Raw genomic sequence first — 16,259 nt, forward strand, 5'->3', positions numbered from 1 at the left:
AAACCTGCAGACCCCTTCCTCTTCCCCAGCGTCCCACCTGGTGTGGCAAACAGCACAGAATTGGGAGCCAGGAGCCTTGGGGTCTTGGACCTCTAGCATGCTGTGTGGCTGTGGGCCAGTCCTTGTTCTCTGGCCTCAGTTCCCTTATCTGCCCTGTGCGGGCCTTGCACTGAACCTGCTGCTTCCTGAAGGACCTTGCAGGTGCCACCTGGAATTGTGCCCCCCTAGCTTGGAACTCCTGTTTGTCGGGCCTCCCTGGGATCATCCTGGCCCCCTGGGAACAGCTGGGAGTTGAGGAGAAGACAATGGCCTGAAAGACCTATGTGTCTGGACAGCTCTTGTGTGTCCCTGTGGTGGCTGCCTCTTTAATTCTTTTCTAGCAAGAGGAGCAGCAACGTCACAGATCAGAGACATTGGCCAAATTTGCTCACTTACCCAGACCCCCATCTGGGTGTGCGGTGGGGGCAGGAAGAGGGTCTGCTGGCATCTGATTCCCACCAGCCTCCTCTGACTGTGCTCACCTCCACAAAGGCAGTGGTAGGGATAGGGTCAGACCCTTGGCTCTCACTACCCTTCCATCCTTCTCTTCTCCAGTCCTCAGAACACCCAGTGGGCAGCATCTCAAATTATCCTCCTTGTGCACTAAGCCCTTTCTTCCCCTCCAAACCACACCCTGGAGAGCCTTTCTATTTATCCAGTAGATTTGCTAAGTGCCCACTATGTGCCAGGTGCCACGCCAGGTGCAAGAAGACGGGGATAAAGCTTGATTCCTGCCCTGAGGAGCCCAAATCAGTTCCTCATTCCTTACTCTCCATACGTTATCACTTAGCCACACCCTCATGCCTTTGGAGGATCCCTAAAGGTAGGGGACAGAGGTGGACAGAGGGATTCTCTGGGGTCTGGAGATCAGAGTAGATCTGGGGGCACCAGAGCAAGAAGCAAGAGTGGGATCTGGAGACAGTAGGCCCCACAGCAGATGCACCTGACCCTGGAACCCTTTTGACATCTGCCTGGGCCAGTGCCTGAGTGGGAGGAGGATGGTGGGTGCCATCTTCCTCCTTGCTGGAGACTTCTAGCAAGACAGTAGCCTGTTTGCTGAGCTGGAATCCTGAGACCTGTTAGGGCCAACTTGGCTGTGGTGAGCAGATGATCCCAGAACTTTAAGGGAAAGAGCCTCTCTGGGTCTGTGTGATTGGGGAAGACTTCTCTGAGGAAATGACATTGAAATGACATTTCAGCTGAGACATATAGGATGAGAATAGTGTGTTAGGGTCAGGTTCAGCTGTGAGTGACAGAAAAATTCAACAAATAATGGTGGTGTAAACAAGATACAAGTTTAGTTTTCTCCGACATAAATGAAACTCAGAGCTAGGTCATTCAGGGCTGGTAGGGCATCCCCATAACCATCGAGGATCCAGCCTTCTATCTAATGATGTCATGCTACCATTGTCAAATACACAGCTTCCATCTCATGGTCCTAAATGGCTGCTGAACCCCAACAATTATGCCCACAGTCCAGTCAGTGGGAAGGAGAAAAGAAGAGGGAGAAGGGCATGCCCTTCCTTTAAGGACACATCTTTGTCGGTAGCACACATCATTTCTACTTATATACCACTGTGTAGAGGTTGCTGTATACTTAGCTACAAAGGAGGCTTGGGAATTTGTCTCTATTCTGGGCAGCATGGATCTAGCTACAGATCAACAGTTTTATTTCTAAAGAAGAAGAGGAGGTGATGGATAGAAGTCTATGCCACAAGGAATTAGTTGGGGTGAAAGCTGGGGTTGATAAAGACGAGAGTGTCAAGATAGAGGGATTGCCATGTTTGAAGCCCCTTAAGCAGGTAGGGCCTTGAGAATGACTCCTTGACTCCCTGTTTCTAGTGTGATCAGCTGAGTGACTGGTGACTGCATCTATTGAGCTAAGGGACCTTGAAGAAGGAGCAGGCTTGGTGATCAGGACAAGTTCAGTGTTGGACCCATTGAGTTGAAGGGCCTGTGAGCCATCCATGTAGGGAGGCTCGTGGATACAGGGTCTGGGCTCAGGAGACAGGTCTCTATTGGGAATTGTAGTGGCATTGTCAGTGGCAACTTCATCCATTATGGGAGGGAATGAGAAGGCCCAGGGAGCAGTGTAGAGAAAACACCTAGGGCACGGCCCCAAGAACCCAAGGAAGATGTTCATCCTCATTTTGTGCCCTCCTGGTCTCTGGTTCCCTTTGGAAGCATTATCTTTCCACCATTTTGTGGTATGATATATCAGATGATTTGCTCTCCCATTCCATAGTTTGGAAGGATCCCTAGAGACATGTACCATCAGACCCTCCCTCTCACCTCCATGGGATGGTCCAGAGTCTAGGCGGCCATGTGACCTAAGCTCAGCTGGACAGATTCTCTCTCGGGACTGGGCATCGTGAGCACCTGACGCTAGCATGGAAGAGGCCTTTGGAGTTCAGCCAAGTAATTTCTGTTCCATTTCCAAGCGAGGTATTCTAGCCTTCTAGTTCATTCCCTAGCTAGTTCCTCAATATTTTTCCGATAAATTCTTTTTTTTCCCCTCGTTTTTGGCTTATAAATGCCAGGGTTGGGTTCTGTTACTTGCAAATGAAGAGGAGCCAGCAAAAGGAAAATGAACCGAACAGGACTTCAGAGGGGCCCGAGAGAAACTAAGAGAGTGAGGTTTCACAAAAATAAGCAAAAGAGTATATCTCAAAGGAAGGAGTAGCCAGCGGTGTCAATTTTTATTTAAAAAATGTCCAGTATGTCTAAATAAGCATAGCAGGAAAAGGCAAGAAGGAGACACAGTTGTTAATAATGATTAAGAATGGCGGGGAGGCTTTGCTAGATCTCGGTTTCAAAGGAAGGAACCCAACTCATACTTGCTTAAGACAAGAACAACACAAAAGTAATTTATTGGCTCATGATCACTGAAAAGTCCAAGGGTGGACCTGTCTTTGGCACAGTTCGAACAATGTCATCAGGTCTGCTCTCCTGTGTCAGCTCCCTCCTCAGGCATCACCTCCTTAGGGAGCACTCCTGGCAGCTCCTGCCAGACACGCACCCACTAGCAATTCCCGAGCAGAAAACTGGTGACTCCAATGAACTCCGGGGATTAGCCCTGTTGGCCTCGTTTGGGTCATCTGTCCTTCTTGAGCCAATCACTGAAGCCAAGATATTTTGGTGCTTGAGTGGCCAAGCCTGAATCACACGGCTCCCCCTGGAGATGGGCGGGGGGAGGCATCTTCATCGAAGCCCCTTTTACTGAGGTCCTCGGTGTTGCCCAAAAATAAATCTAGACATAATCATCAGAAGAGGGGATGGGTCCTGGGCTTGGCAACCAAATTGGCAGTCTAATTTACCAGGGGGAAGGTTACAGATGGCCAGGTTTGGGTCACAGAGTCATACCTGAGGGCATGGGGCAAGGCTACTGAGGCATACTTCCTCAAGGCAGTGAGTACTAGGCAGAGACTTGCACGAGCAGGTAGTTTCGGTGGGGGGCAAATGTAAGGACGGTAAAAGAGTGTAGTTGTTAAGCGGATGGACTCCAACGTCACAAACTCCACATGAGTCCACCTGGATTTGCCATTTATCCTTTTACTTCTGAGTCTCAGTTTCTGATCTGAAAATTGGGTTCATACAGGAATAGTGCCTACTTCTTAAAATTCTTATGAGAATTAAAGGGAATAACCTACCTCAAGGGTTCAGCCGCGTTCTTAGAAGATAGTAAGTGTTCAGTGAATGTTTGCTATTAAAAAAAGTTTCTTTTAAGTAATCTCTACACCCACTGTGAGTCTCAAACCCACAACCCCAAGATCGAGAGCCACCTCCTCCACTGACTGGGCCAGACGGGTGCCCCAGAATATTTGCTGTTATTACAGTGGCCCTGGGGGTTTGTTTCACGCCCTCGGTAGGGGAGCAGGCAGTCTTCAGAGCCCCCCATCCCTCACGCCATCCGAGTGCCCCAGTTCAGACCTCAGAACTCACTAGTGGGCTCTATCAAAGTCCAGCCATATTCCAAACCCAGGGATGGGGAAAAGAGTGGGGGCCTGGTGGGAGGGTGTGGTCAGGGTGGATCACAGTAGGGCTGGGTCAAGGCTAGTGAGAAGATGCTGGAAGGCCAGGGACTGGAGAGGAGGGTGAGGGAGGCCAGGAGGGTGAGGACTAAGGGGAGGGGTGATTTTGGGCAGAGCCAGCAGGGGTCACTGCAGATCTAAATAACTTCAGGGAGGCTGCAGGCCACCCAAGGGCCCTCTCACACTACTACCTACCTCAGTAACTGTCATCGCCGGGATGTGGGGCTCAGGCCAGTTTTGGGCAGTGGGTTTGGGGTTTGGCTCATGCAGTTGGAGGTGGTTGCCGAGGATGGCTGCCTTCAGTGCCCTCTAGGGCTTGAGCTGTCTCTCTTTGATGGAGGCCCTTATGTTGGGTGTGTACCTGAATTTCCACCTCGTTGGACCCTGAGTTCCGGCCGTACCTTGCAAGTGTCTCTTGAGATGCTTCCCTATAAAGAGCTCTGAGACCAAACGAGTTTCCTTGTCTCATTCCTCCCCTCAGAGGGTCGCGGCCCAGATTAGCGTGTTGGAGGCTCAGAGGAGTCCTGCAGGCAAAAAAACCCGTCAGGCTTTGTTTGGCCCCGGTTTCCTGGGCTTATGGGAACGTTTTCACAACATGCTTAGGGAAATACTGATTTAAGGGATCGTCCTGGGCAGAGGGCGCATGCCCTAGGAGGTGAGTGTGTCCAGCCCCTCCCCTCCCCCCACCTTTTGTTGTAAAGTAATGTGTAACACATGCTTGTTGTGCAGAAAAGGAAAAAATGAAAAGTGCGAAGAGGAAAATTGCTTCCCCCAGCTGTTGCTCCTTAGAGCTACCTCAGAAAGCTCTGGCCACTGTCCTCCCTCTTTCTAGGGAGCAGGAGGTGACCGTGGGGTTTCCCCTCGAGGTACACCCACTGGTGGTGTACTTCTGGGCTTCTCCCCAGCAGAAGAGAGCCCTGTTTAGGGGTCATCTTATCCAATCCTCTGTCTCCACGCTGTGCAATTCTTGCCTCCCTTTCTTGCGGACATCCCTAGGGGGACAGAGGATGTTGGTGGTGGTTTAGCGGGTGTTGAGTGGCATGGAGAAGTGGGTACCCAGATCATCAGGGTAGAAGGAGATCTTCCTTTCTAGGTGGGGGAACAGGCCCTGAGAGGGGACGTGGCTTACTGGGGCTTCACAACGAGCCAGCGGTAGAGCCTGCAGAATCCTGGGTCCTGGCCAGGTGCCCTCCGCACCTCTCCTCCAGCTCTCGAAGCCAGCAGGCTGTAGAGAGGGGCCTGTGCCCTCCGAGCAAGGCTGCAGTTTCCTCTGTGGGACCGTCAGGCCACCCGGGCTGTGTGGGTGCTGGGTACGCGCACCACGGTTGTGTAACAAGCTCTGGGGTGTGTGCACGCGCTTAGAAACCTGATGCAACAGGGAAGTTGCGGTCCCGTGAGCTGGGGTGTGGGCGCTTGGCTGGGGCCCAAACCACAAGGAGTATTTGGCTTGTAGCTGTGGAGGCCAGGCACGGGGGTCGCAGAGTTGTCTACGTCAGGGCTTGTCCATTCCTGGGTGCCCACATCCTGGTCCCCGTGGGCACAGGGCTTGAAATGGGGCTGCCTGGCCGGCTGATGCTGGCGGAGGGTGTTGGTGCAGAGAGGGGGGCTCGTCCCATCCTCATCCTGTTTGCCTAGATGCCTATTGTGATGGGGGTGGGGGCAAGTGGGGCCTCCTCTCTGTGGTTCCGTCTGTTTCATCTTTTCCCGGTTGGAAAACTGACCCCTCCCCCCCCTTCCTGGAGCCCTCACCTCAGTTCCAGTTCATTCTGCACAGCAATATCTGTCTTTCACTCCTTCTACCTTCCTGAACCCCCAAACCCCCGAACCATGGTCTTTCCTGCATATTCCCCCATTGAGGAGAAGCAGAATGGGGGAGGAGAAAAAGCAGCCGTATTGCAGCCAGGCTAGATTCCAACTGCCCACTGCTGTTTCCTAACAGAATGAGTGAGAAGGATCCTTGTTCTTCCTCAGCCTCCATGTGCTCGTCTGAGAGATGGGGCAATGAGGCTTCTGCCACAGAGCTGTTGGAAGGGACGCTAGGATATCTAGGAAGGGGTCTTAACGAATGAGCGTTGCCCTTTCGTTCAATCCCACATGGATTGAGCATCTGGGCACCCTCACTTCCAGCATCCTCAGCATCAGATGGGGCAACGGGCACTTTAAAGGGCCAGGGGGCCTAGAAGGGGATGAACAGGAAAAGCAGGCACTGTCCTGCCTGCCCTGTGCCTGGCGAGGATCTCAGCGGCCACCTGGGAGCCCTCCCTCCACTCTTGTCCTTGAGGGAGGTGAGGTATGTTTGTTTTTTCTGTCCCGTTCCACCTGCTCCAGTCTCTGAGAGAGGCAACATTCTTTAGGATAGCCGGTGGGTTGCAGGGCCAGGGAAGGGGAAGAAGGGCATCTGTGTCCAGTGTCCTCACCTTTCTCCCTGGCCAGGCTGCACAGGCCCCCTGTGGGGCTCCTCCTCAGTGCCCCCAGAATGCCTTGTGTCTGTATCACTTTATCCTGCACCAACTCCCTCGTGGTTGATAATCTGTTTATGCGTCTATTTAAAAGTAATGATAGGGGCGCCTGTCTGTGGCTCAGTCGGTTGAGCGTCTGATTTTCAGCACAGGTCGTGATCTCGTAGTTTGTGAGTCCAAGCCCCACGTGGAGCTCGCTGCTGTCAGCGAGGGGCTTGCTTCGGATCCTCTGTCCCCCTCTCTCTGCCCCTCCCCTGCCTGCGCTGTCTCGAAAATAAATAAACATTTAAAATAAAAGTAATAACAGCATACAGTGCTTGCTGGGTGCTAGGCTCCGCATATATTAACTCATTTCCTCCTCACAGCCGAGGTATGGACAAACACTATCTGTGAGGAAGCTGATGCTCGGAGAAGCGTGTCCTGCTCAGATTCAAATAACCTGTGCTGTCTAATTTCAATCGCTATCGTATCACCCTGTTTTATTTTCTTCAGAACCTTGATCATAGATAGTTGTCTTGTGTTCACGTGTTTGCTTACTCATTGTTCGTCTGTCTACATAGCAAGCTCCATGAGGCCAGGGACTTTGTCTTTCTTATTCACATTCCAGAGTCTGTCCTGGTGCCTGGTGGATGGTAGATACTCAGTAAATATTTGCGGGGAGAACGAGGTGCTGAGCCACTCAGTGGAGACTCCTTGAGGGTATGTTCCGTGGTTCACTCTGTTACTCCCGTGCTGCCCAGCACAGGCCCTGGCCTAGCATGGTGCCCGGGAAGCAGTTTGCTAAATGAGTCAAAGAATGTAAAAGGGTCCAGAGGATTCAGTTGTTGCTGGTGTCCCCTTCAGACTCTAGGAACTAGTGAGAGGTGTTCAGCCACAGGAAATATGGGGGAAGAATTTATCCTTCTTGGTTAAATTCCCTGTGTGTTTTGGTTTCCCTGTGTGATTTTGTGTGTGGGCACAGAGTGGGTACAGGGGGGCAAAGTATGAGTAGGAGACTGGAAACATAACAACCGCTGGGAAAAGATCTAATTTCTTTATGTCCAAAGGCAGGAGATATAAACAGAGCGTATGTGTGTGGCCCAGAGGAGGCTCGTCGTCGTAAGTGATGAACACACGAGTGAGTGAGTAAGGGAGTGAGTTGAGCCAACTACATAGTGAACTCCTCGAAGACAGGCTCATTTTCTTGGTGACCTTAGCCCCCAAGCATAGGCCCACATCAGGGCTTGATATGTGTTTGCTGAATGAATGAATGAATGAATGAACGAGTTGGTACCAAGATGTATGGAAATGATTAGAAAAGATGGGTCTTGCAAAGAGCCTTGAAGCCCTAGCGAACTAGACCAAGGATGCAAATTCTAGCCTCTGTGTCTTTTCCACAGGAGTTAGGGTCTGAGAAGTAAGGAAGGTGCAATGCCAGGAGCATGGCTTCCCCTTATTCGTTCTTTCCAGGTGATCTATCTGGGGTAGTGTGTAGATACTAATACAAAAAAATGACTGAATGTTTACTGAGCACTATGTGCCAGGCTCTAAGCTCTTTACATGCGTTAAGTAGCTTAATCCTTTCAGCAACGTATGAAGTAAGTTGCATTATTTTCTCCATTTTATAGAAGAGGAAACCGAGGCACAAGAGAAGTTATGTAAATTGCACAAGGTCATCTGAGTAAAAAGTGTCACACGGTCATTGCTCAGGCTCTGCTGGGAAAAGCAGTGGCTGCCCATCCATGTGGCCAGTAAATGATGTTCTCTGCGTCTTGCTTTGGCTGTGTCACCTTTCCAGGCCTCAGTTTCTTCATCTGTAGAATGGGAACACGCATCGTGATGTGTTTGGAGACTGGAGTCAGAGGACTTTGCAAACTGTAAAGGGCTACGGGGCTCTTCTAATGGGATTTTCCACTTCCTCCTCATGAGTCACCATTATCTTGATCATGATCAGGGTCAGGATCATCTTTACAACTGGTCTCCTGCCATTCATATGCCAGCACTGGCAACCCTGGAGACAGATAAATCCACTTCCCATTCATAGATAATTACTGTCTGATTTGGCCTCCACTTCTCTCCTATTTCCATTTTTATTCTCTACTCTCTAAGTCTTGACTCAGTTCCCACCCCATCTTCTCTTTCCTCAATTATTGCAACAGTCTCCCCAACGGGCCTCTCAGCCTCTGGACTCTTTCTCACCCTTATTAACTAATTTGCTTAATATGTAAATCAAAACTTGTCACTCTCCTGCCCTCATGCCAAGAACTGACTAAACTTTTTTTTTATGAAACATTAAGCCTTTGGTTATGTGGGCCCTGGAAACACTTCATTTCCAGGCCACCCGGTGCCCTCCAGCCATGCCATATGTTGGCCGTTCCTGTAATAAAGCAGGATTTTCATCCCTCTTTGCCTTTGCTTATGCTGTTCCCTCTGCCTAGCAGGTCTTTTCTGACTTTATCTCTACAGTGAATGCCCGCTCATTCATTTTACCCTTCAGAACAAAAAAAGCATCATTGCCTTTTCTGGTTATAAAAGTGATGCATGTTCATTGGAAATAAACAATATGGAATACATTCGGGAAAAAAAAGGAAGTGTTTCCTCTTTCCACAGTTCCAACAATTGGAGATAATCACTATTCAAGTACTATGAGTATAATCATGAGTTTTTTCTGTAGATAGATATGTTTTTAAATACATGTATATACCACATACTTACAAAAATGAGATCATTTGTGCTATTTGGTAAGCTACCAAAATGAAATACTTTGGATATCTTTTCCTGTGAATAAGCATTTTTACATAGTAATTTTTTTTCTTCATAACTCGATTTCAATTCAGATGTTTACTGTCTTGGAAGGATCTCTTGGCTCTCTCCTTCTCCTCCAGCCCCCATCCACAGTGTCCCTCCTGCAAGGACTCATCGCACCTTGTATCTCTTTCTTTGAAACCTTTCCCCCTTGTAGGTCATCATTTGATATAAAAGGAAAATGCGTGAAACAATATTTATAAATCTATGTTAATGGGCACACGACGTATAAAGATATCATCTGTGACAATAATATAAAGGGGGAGAGATGGAGGGGTAAAGGAGCAGAGTATTTGTATATTGAAACTAAACTGGTATTTAAAAAAAAATTTTAATGTTTATTTTTGAGAGAGAGAGAGAAAGAGAGAGACAAGTGAGTGAGTGGGGGAGGTGCGGACAGAGAGGGAGACACAGAATCTGAAGCAGACTCCAGGCTCTGAGCTGTCAGCAGAGAGCCCAATGTGGGGCTCGAACCCATGAACCATGAGCTCATGACCTGAGCCGAAGTCGGATGCTTAATTGACTGAGCCATCCAGTGCCCCCTAAGCTGATATTATTAAAACCAAGTTGTTATAAATTTAAGATGTTAATTGTAATTCTAAGGTAACCACTATGTAAATAATAAAAAATACACAAAAGAGGAAAAAAGAAGGGTATCAAAATAGTATACTACAAAAAAATCAACTAAGTGGGAAAAAAAGGCAGTAATAAAGGACTTGGGGAAAAAACATACAGAAAACAGCTAAATGGCAAAATTAAATCACTCTTTATCAGTATTCACAGTAAATACAGATGAATTAAACTCTCCTTTTTAAAAAAATGTTTTATTTTTGAGAGAGAGGGAGAGCACAAGTGGGGGAGGGACAGATAGAGAGCTTGAATGTGGGAGGGGCAGAGAGAGAGGGAGACAGAGGATCCTGAGCGGGCTCTGCATTGCCAGCACTGAGCCCAGTGCAGGGCTCAAACTCACGAACCCATGAGTTGATGACCTGAGCTGAAGTCAAACGCTCAACCAATTGAACCATCAGGTGCCCCGAGTTAAACTTTCTTATGAAAAGGTAGAGATTAGATTTGAAAAATCATACACTGTCTATAAGAAGTTCATTTTAGATACAAGGGCATGAAGAGATAGGAAGTAAAAGGATGGAAAAAGATACCCCATGCAAATAGTAGCCAAAAGTGAATTGGGGTGGCTATAAATATTGTCATACAAAATAGACTGTCAGTCAAAAAACATTATAAGAGAGAGAGAAGGACATTATATATTAATAAAAGTTTCTTATCAGCAAGGGAATATAACATTTATGAACCTCTATACACCTAAAAACAGACCCCCAAAATATATGAAGCAAAAATTGACACGATTGAAGGGAGAAATAGACAATTCTACAACAATAGGTGAAGACTTCAATACCCCACCTTCAATAGCAAGTAGAACAATTGGACAGAAAGTCAATAAAGAAATAGTAGTGGTCTTGAACAACACTATGAACCAATTAGGCCAAACAGACATATATAGAACACTCCATCTGATAATAGCAGAATACACATTCTTCTCAAGTGCACATGGAACATTCTGTAGGATGGATCATATGTTAGCCACAAAACAAATCTTAACAAATTTTAAAAGATTGAAATCATGCAAAGTATCTCTTCTGATCACAATGAGATGAAACTAGAAACTAGTAACAGAAAGAAAATTGAAAAATCCACAAATATGTGGAAATCAAACAACACACTTGTGAACAACAAATGGGTCAAAGAAGAAATGTCAACGAAAATTAGAAAATACATTGAGGGGCACCTGGGTGGCTCATCAGTTAAGCATCTGACTTGGGCTCAGGCCATGATCTCATAGTGCATGAATTCGAGCCCTGTGTCAGGGTCTGTGCCTGTTTCAGATTCTGTGTCTCCCTTTCTCTTTGCCCCTCCCCTGTTTGTGTTCTCTCTCTCAAAAGTAGAGAAATAAAACAATAAAAAAGAGAAAAACATTGAAATGAACAAAAATGAAAAGACAACATATCCAAACTTATGGGATTCAGAGAAAGCAGTGCTCAGAGAGAAATTTATAGTTGTAAATGCCTACATTAAAAAAAAAGAAAGACCTCAAATCAATAATGTAAGTGTACACCTTAAGGAATTAGAAAAAGAAGAGCAAGGTAAACTTAAAGCTAATAGAGGAAGGAACTAATGAATATTAGAGTAGAGATAGGTGAAATAGAGAATAGAAAAGCGATATGGAAAATAAAACCAAAAACTAAACATCAACAAAATTGACACATGTTTAACTAGATTGACTAAGATAGAAGAGAGAACACTCAAATTACTAAAATCAGAAACGAAAATGGGGACATTACTACTGACCTTACAGAAATATAAAAGATTATGAGAGAATATGATGGGGGTGCCTGGCTGGCTCAGTTTGAGGAACATGCAGCTCTTGATCTTGGGGTCATGAGTTCAAGCTCCATGTTGGGTGTAGAGATTATTTAAATAAATAACAACTTTTTAAAAGTTAAAAAAAGAGAGAATACTATGAACAGTTTTATGCCACAAATTGGATAACCTAGATGAAATGGACAAATTCCTAGAGACAAGGAAACATCCAAAATTGACTTAAACAGAAATAGACAGTATAACAATTAAAAAGGGTGAATCAAAAACCAAACAACCCAACAAAGAAAAGTCCAAGACCTGATGGCTTTACTGGTGAAATCTACCAACCATGTAAAGGATTAACACCAATCCTTCTCAAACTCTTCTAAAATATTAAAGAGGAGGGAACATTTCCAACTTGTTCTATGAGGTCAGCATTACCCTGATACCAAAACCAGACAAAAACAATACAAAAAAAGAAAACTACAGGCCAATATTACTTATGCATATAGATGTAAAAATCCTAAACAAAATACTAGCAAACCAAATTCAGCAGCATATTCAAAGAATTATACATCTCAATTAACTGGGACTTACCCCTAAAATGCAAGGATGGCTCAATAAAAAAAAAAAAATCGGTCAATGTAATACACCACATTAATAGAACAAAAGGAAAAAAGACACATGATCATCTCAATTAGTGCAGAAAAATGCATTTGACAAAGATACAAACAAATTCATGATTAAAAACACTCAATGGGCTATCTGGGTGGCTCAGTCAGTTAAGCATCCAACATCCAACCCTTTATTTTGGCTCAGGTCACGATCTCACAGTAGTGAGATCAAGCCCCTCATCAGGCTCTGTACTGGGTGTGGAGCATACTTAAGATTCTCTCTCTCTCTCTCTCTCTCTCTCTCTCTCTCTCTTTCTCTCTCTCTGCCCTTCTCCCCTGCTTGATCACTCTCTCTGAATATACATACATATATACATACATACATACCTAAAATAAATGTAAAAAACACTCAATAAACTAGGAATAGAAGGAAAATTTCTCAACACAACAGAGGCCATATATGAAAACCACCTACCTAATGTCGTTCAATGGTGAAAGGCAGAAAGCTTTTCCCCTGCAATCCAAAACAAAATGAAGATGCCTGCTTTTTGTCGCTTCTACACAGTAATGGAAATTCCAGCTCGAGTAATTAGGCAAGAAAAAGAAAGAAAAGACATTTAATTGGAATGGAAGAAGTAAAATTATCTGTTTGCAGATGACTCTACCTTACTATATATAAAAATTACCTCAAAGGGTTCCTGGCTGGCTCAGTTGGTTAAACCTCCGACTGCGGCTTAGGTCATGATCTCATGGCTCTTGAGTTCAAGTCCTACTTTGGGCTCTGTGCTGACTGCTCAGAGCCTGGAGTCTTCTTTGGATTCTGTGTCCCTCTCTCTCCGCCCCTCCCCCCCCCCCACACTCTGTCTGTGTCTCTCAAAAGTAAATAAACATTAAAAATTACCTCAAAATGGATTAGTCACCCAAATTTAAGAGCTAAAACTTTGAAACTCTTAGAAGAAAACCTAGGGAAAAAATTTAAGACCTTGGATTTGGCAATGATTTCTTTAGTATGAGGCCCAAAACACAGGCAACAAAAGAAAAAAGATTAATTGGACTCCATCAAAATTAAAAACCGCCACTGAATTATACGCTTAAAATGCTAAATTTTATGTTTTGTATATTTTACTATAAAAAAAGTTAAAAAAATAACTACACTAGGGAAAACCCTTCAATTCCATTTCAAATGTTTACTGTCCTAGAAACCTCTCCTCTCCCTTTCCCCCCATCCCCATCCACAGTGCCTCTCCTCTGAGGACTCATTGTACCTTGTACATCTCTATTTAAAACCTTTCCCAGGGGTGCCTGGGTGGCTCAGTCAGTTAAGCATCTGACTTCAGCTCAGGTCATGATCTCTCCATGTGGGGTTCAAGCCCCGCATCAGGTTCTCTGCTGTCGGCACGGAGCCCACTTCAGATCCTCTGTCCCTGCCTCTCTCTGCCCCTCCCCCTCTTGCTCTCTCTCAAACTAAACTTAAAAAACTTCTAAAAAAAGAAATCCCAATTATAAGGTCATTATTTGTTTATAAGCTGGTTACAAGTTGCCTCTGAAGGCAGTATAGCACAGTGGTTAGGGCCTCTCAGGCCCTGGAGACTGAGTTCACATCTTCACTCTGCCTCTGACGGCTGTGTGACCACCGGCAAATTCCTTAACCACTCTGGGCCTCTACATCTTCATCTATAAAATGGGGGTGAGGCGAGCACTTACCTCATAAGGCTGTGTACCTAAAGGTCTTAGCAGGATGCTATGCACGCACGACCTGTTCAATATACGTTAGCTATTGTTTAGCAAAACACAGATGGCTAGATTGTAAAACGAATGCTCAGTAACAAGCTTTGTTCTCCTCTCAGCCATCCCCAGAGGCTAGACGGATATGCGTGTGAATGTTCAAACGTGTGTGGATGCACTGCAGGGTGGGGAGAGGAGGGAGCAAGCCCTTTGCCCCTCTTCCCTGGCCCTGTCCTCCCAGACCCTGGCCCAGCCCCAGCCTCCCTGCCCCTGCTGGGCTAGGGCAGGGAAGATGAGACAAGCCCCCCCTCCCTGTCTTTGGAGGATGGTACCCAGTGGTAGCAGGAGCCCCATTCTTCTTTTCTCCCTGGCTTAAAGGGGGCCCCTGGGCGTGCCCAGGTTGGGGAGGATGGGAAGGGCTCAGATTTGGGGGTTAGCGTCAGTCACTGCTGCCATATCAATCAGGGCCCTTTCATCAGCCGGAAACAGCTGCACCCGGCTGTCCCGGCAAGTCCAGACGGGGGTTCCCTGCCCCTCCCAGCCTGCCCCTCTTGCCCCCCTTCCCCAGCTGACAGTCACTCTTACCCTTCCCCGGATGCAGGGGACAGGCTGGGGCAAGCTAGGGACACACTCAGTTTCCCTTCCCTGCAGCCCCTCCCTGGGGTGACACCACATCCTCCCTCCCCCCACCCCACCTGCCCTAAGTCCCCAGGACCTGGGGTGGGGGTAGGAGCTGGAGGGGTGGTCAGGAGAGGACTCCACAGGCGACTGACTGCAGCGGTCAGGCCTGAGCTCCTTACATGCTTTAACTAGAACCCTGGCACAGCAAGGTGGTGGGGAGACCCCAGAGCGTGGGGTGCAGAAGGCATTTGTTCAGGGTCACACAGTAGCTAAGCTAATGCTAGAACCCAGAACTTCAGATGCTACTCTCCCTTCCTTACCCTGCAGCCTTCATTTCCCTGTGTATTGAAGGATTGCCAAGGAGTCTCCTGCTTCCCCTCTAGCTCTGATATTGGGGGCCTGCTCAGAATCTCTCCTCCCTCCCAGCTTATTTTCCCCTGCGGAGGTGCCTAGGCTTGCTGGTGGAGGTGGCTGGGGGTCGGGTGAAGGAAAAGGAACCTTCCACCAGGTTCAGCCTCTGTTTTCAACAAGAGCCTCCTGTGGACTAAGGGTCCAGAGGCAGTTTTGTGGGGAGTGCCCGCTTTGGGCAGTGGCCAGATTGGTTTTGCTGGGTTCACAGCTCAGTGGTCTGCCCATTGGATAATCCAGCCTGGAGTCTGACAGATGCCTGATATATTTGACTTCTGCCAGAATACGATTGTTTAAGGCAACCCCAAGGTGTGGGGAGGGTGTGTACAGCTAAGGAGGCAATGACCCGGGAAGGACCCGTGAGGGTCAGAAATCAGGATTCCAGGTAGGGGAGGGCTGGCTGAGTCAAACTCAGAATCAGGTATCTGGGGGTCCAGACTGCGGTGTTGCCCTGGCCCAGCCCCCTCTGAGGATCAGGACCTAGGCTGGAGTGCAGAGGGGTCCCTAAGGCCTCAGGGAAATGCCTCTCTTCCCCCTCTGACTTCTGTTTCCTGCTTGAAGGAGTGCAAGGGCCTCACTACAGTAACAGCCAATGTCTTCCCTTTTGGCCAGCATCACCAGACACAGCTATCAGCGAGCTGGGGGAGGGAAGCTGTGGGAGTCTTGGGGTGTGCTCTGGGCTCCTGGGGCTCTTCTCTGGGCTCCATACCCCCCCTCTCCCCCACCCCAGGCTGTATGACTTTAGGTGAGTCACTGGGACTTGTTCTCTCCATCTGGACAATGGGTCTCTGCCCTGCCCTCTCTCGACCACAGGTGGGTGTGGAAATCTCTAGGAAGGAGAGGGATGGTCCTTCGGCGCTTACCCACCCCTCACCCCAAAGCCTGAGGCAGCTGCCTCCAAGGAGACAATTGTCAACCCGTCCTGAGTCAGAACACCTCCATCTCCAGAGAACATCTGACACAGCAGTGGGCAGGCTGTGGCCCTGCCCTCGGAGAGTTTACTGTCATACCCAGCCAGCAGGTACAGGCTGGGGCAGACAGAGGCCCAATTTAGACCTGAGGAGGAGGGGAAGGAGGAGCCCCCATAGCTACAGTGTGGACACATGGCTGGCCAGGTACACCTGCCTTGTAAAACCACAGAAGGCCTTCCCGGACCAGCCCCAAAGGCAGCCGTGCCCTTTGTCCTTCTCTCATCTCTCTCT

The 16,259-nt window shown here is 47.7% G+C and overlaps 1 long non-coding RNA gene across 1 annotated transcript; it reads right to left on the reverse strand.

Moving 5' to 3' along the window:
• Positions 1 to 2,596: 2,596 nt before the first annotated feature.
• Positions 2,597 to 13,041, reverse strand: LOC109500162. Its single transcript, XR_002157801.3, has 5 exons — positions 12,990 to 13,041; positions 12,779 to 12,860; positions 4,472 to 4,594; positions 3,690 to 3,742; positions 2,597 to 3,289 (listed from the first exon to the last, which is right to left on the reverse strand). It is a non-coding gene; the product is annotated as an uncharacterized LOC109500162 (long non-coding RNA).
• Between the last annotated feature and the right edge of the window lie 3,218 nt (positions 13,042 to 16,259).

Source organism: Felis catus, chromosome B2, assembly GCF_018350175.1.
Source record: "Felis catus isolate Fca126 chromosome B2, F.catus_Fca126_mat1.0, whole genome shotgun sequence".
In the NCBI taxonomy this organism is placed as follows: Eukaryota; Metazoa; Chordata; class Mammalia; order Carnivora; family Felidae; genus Felis; species Felis catus.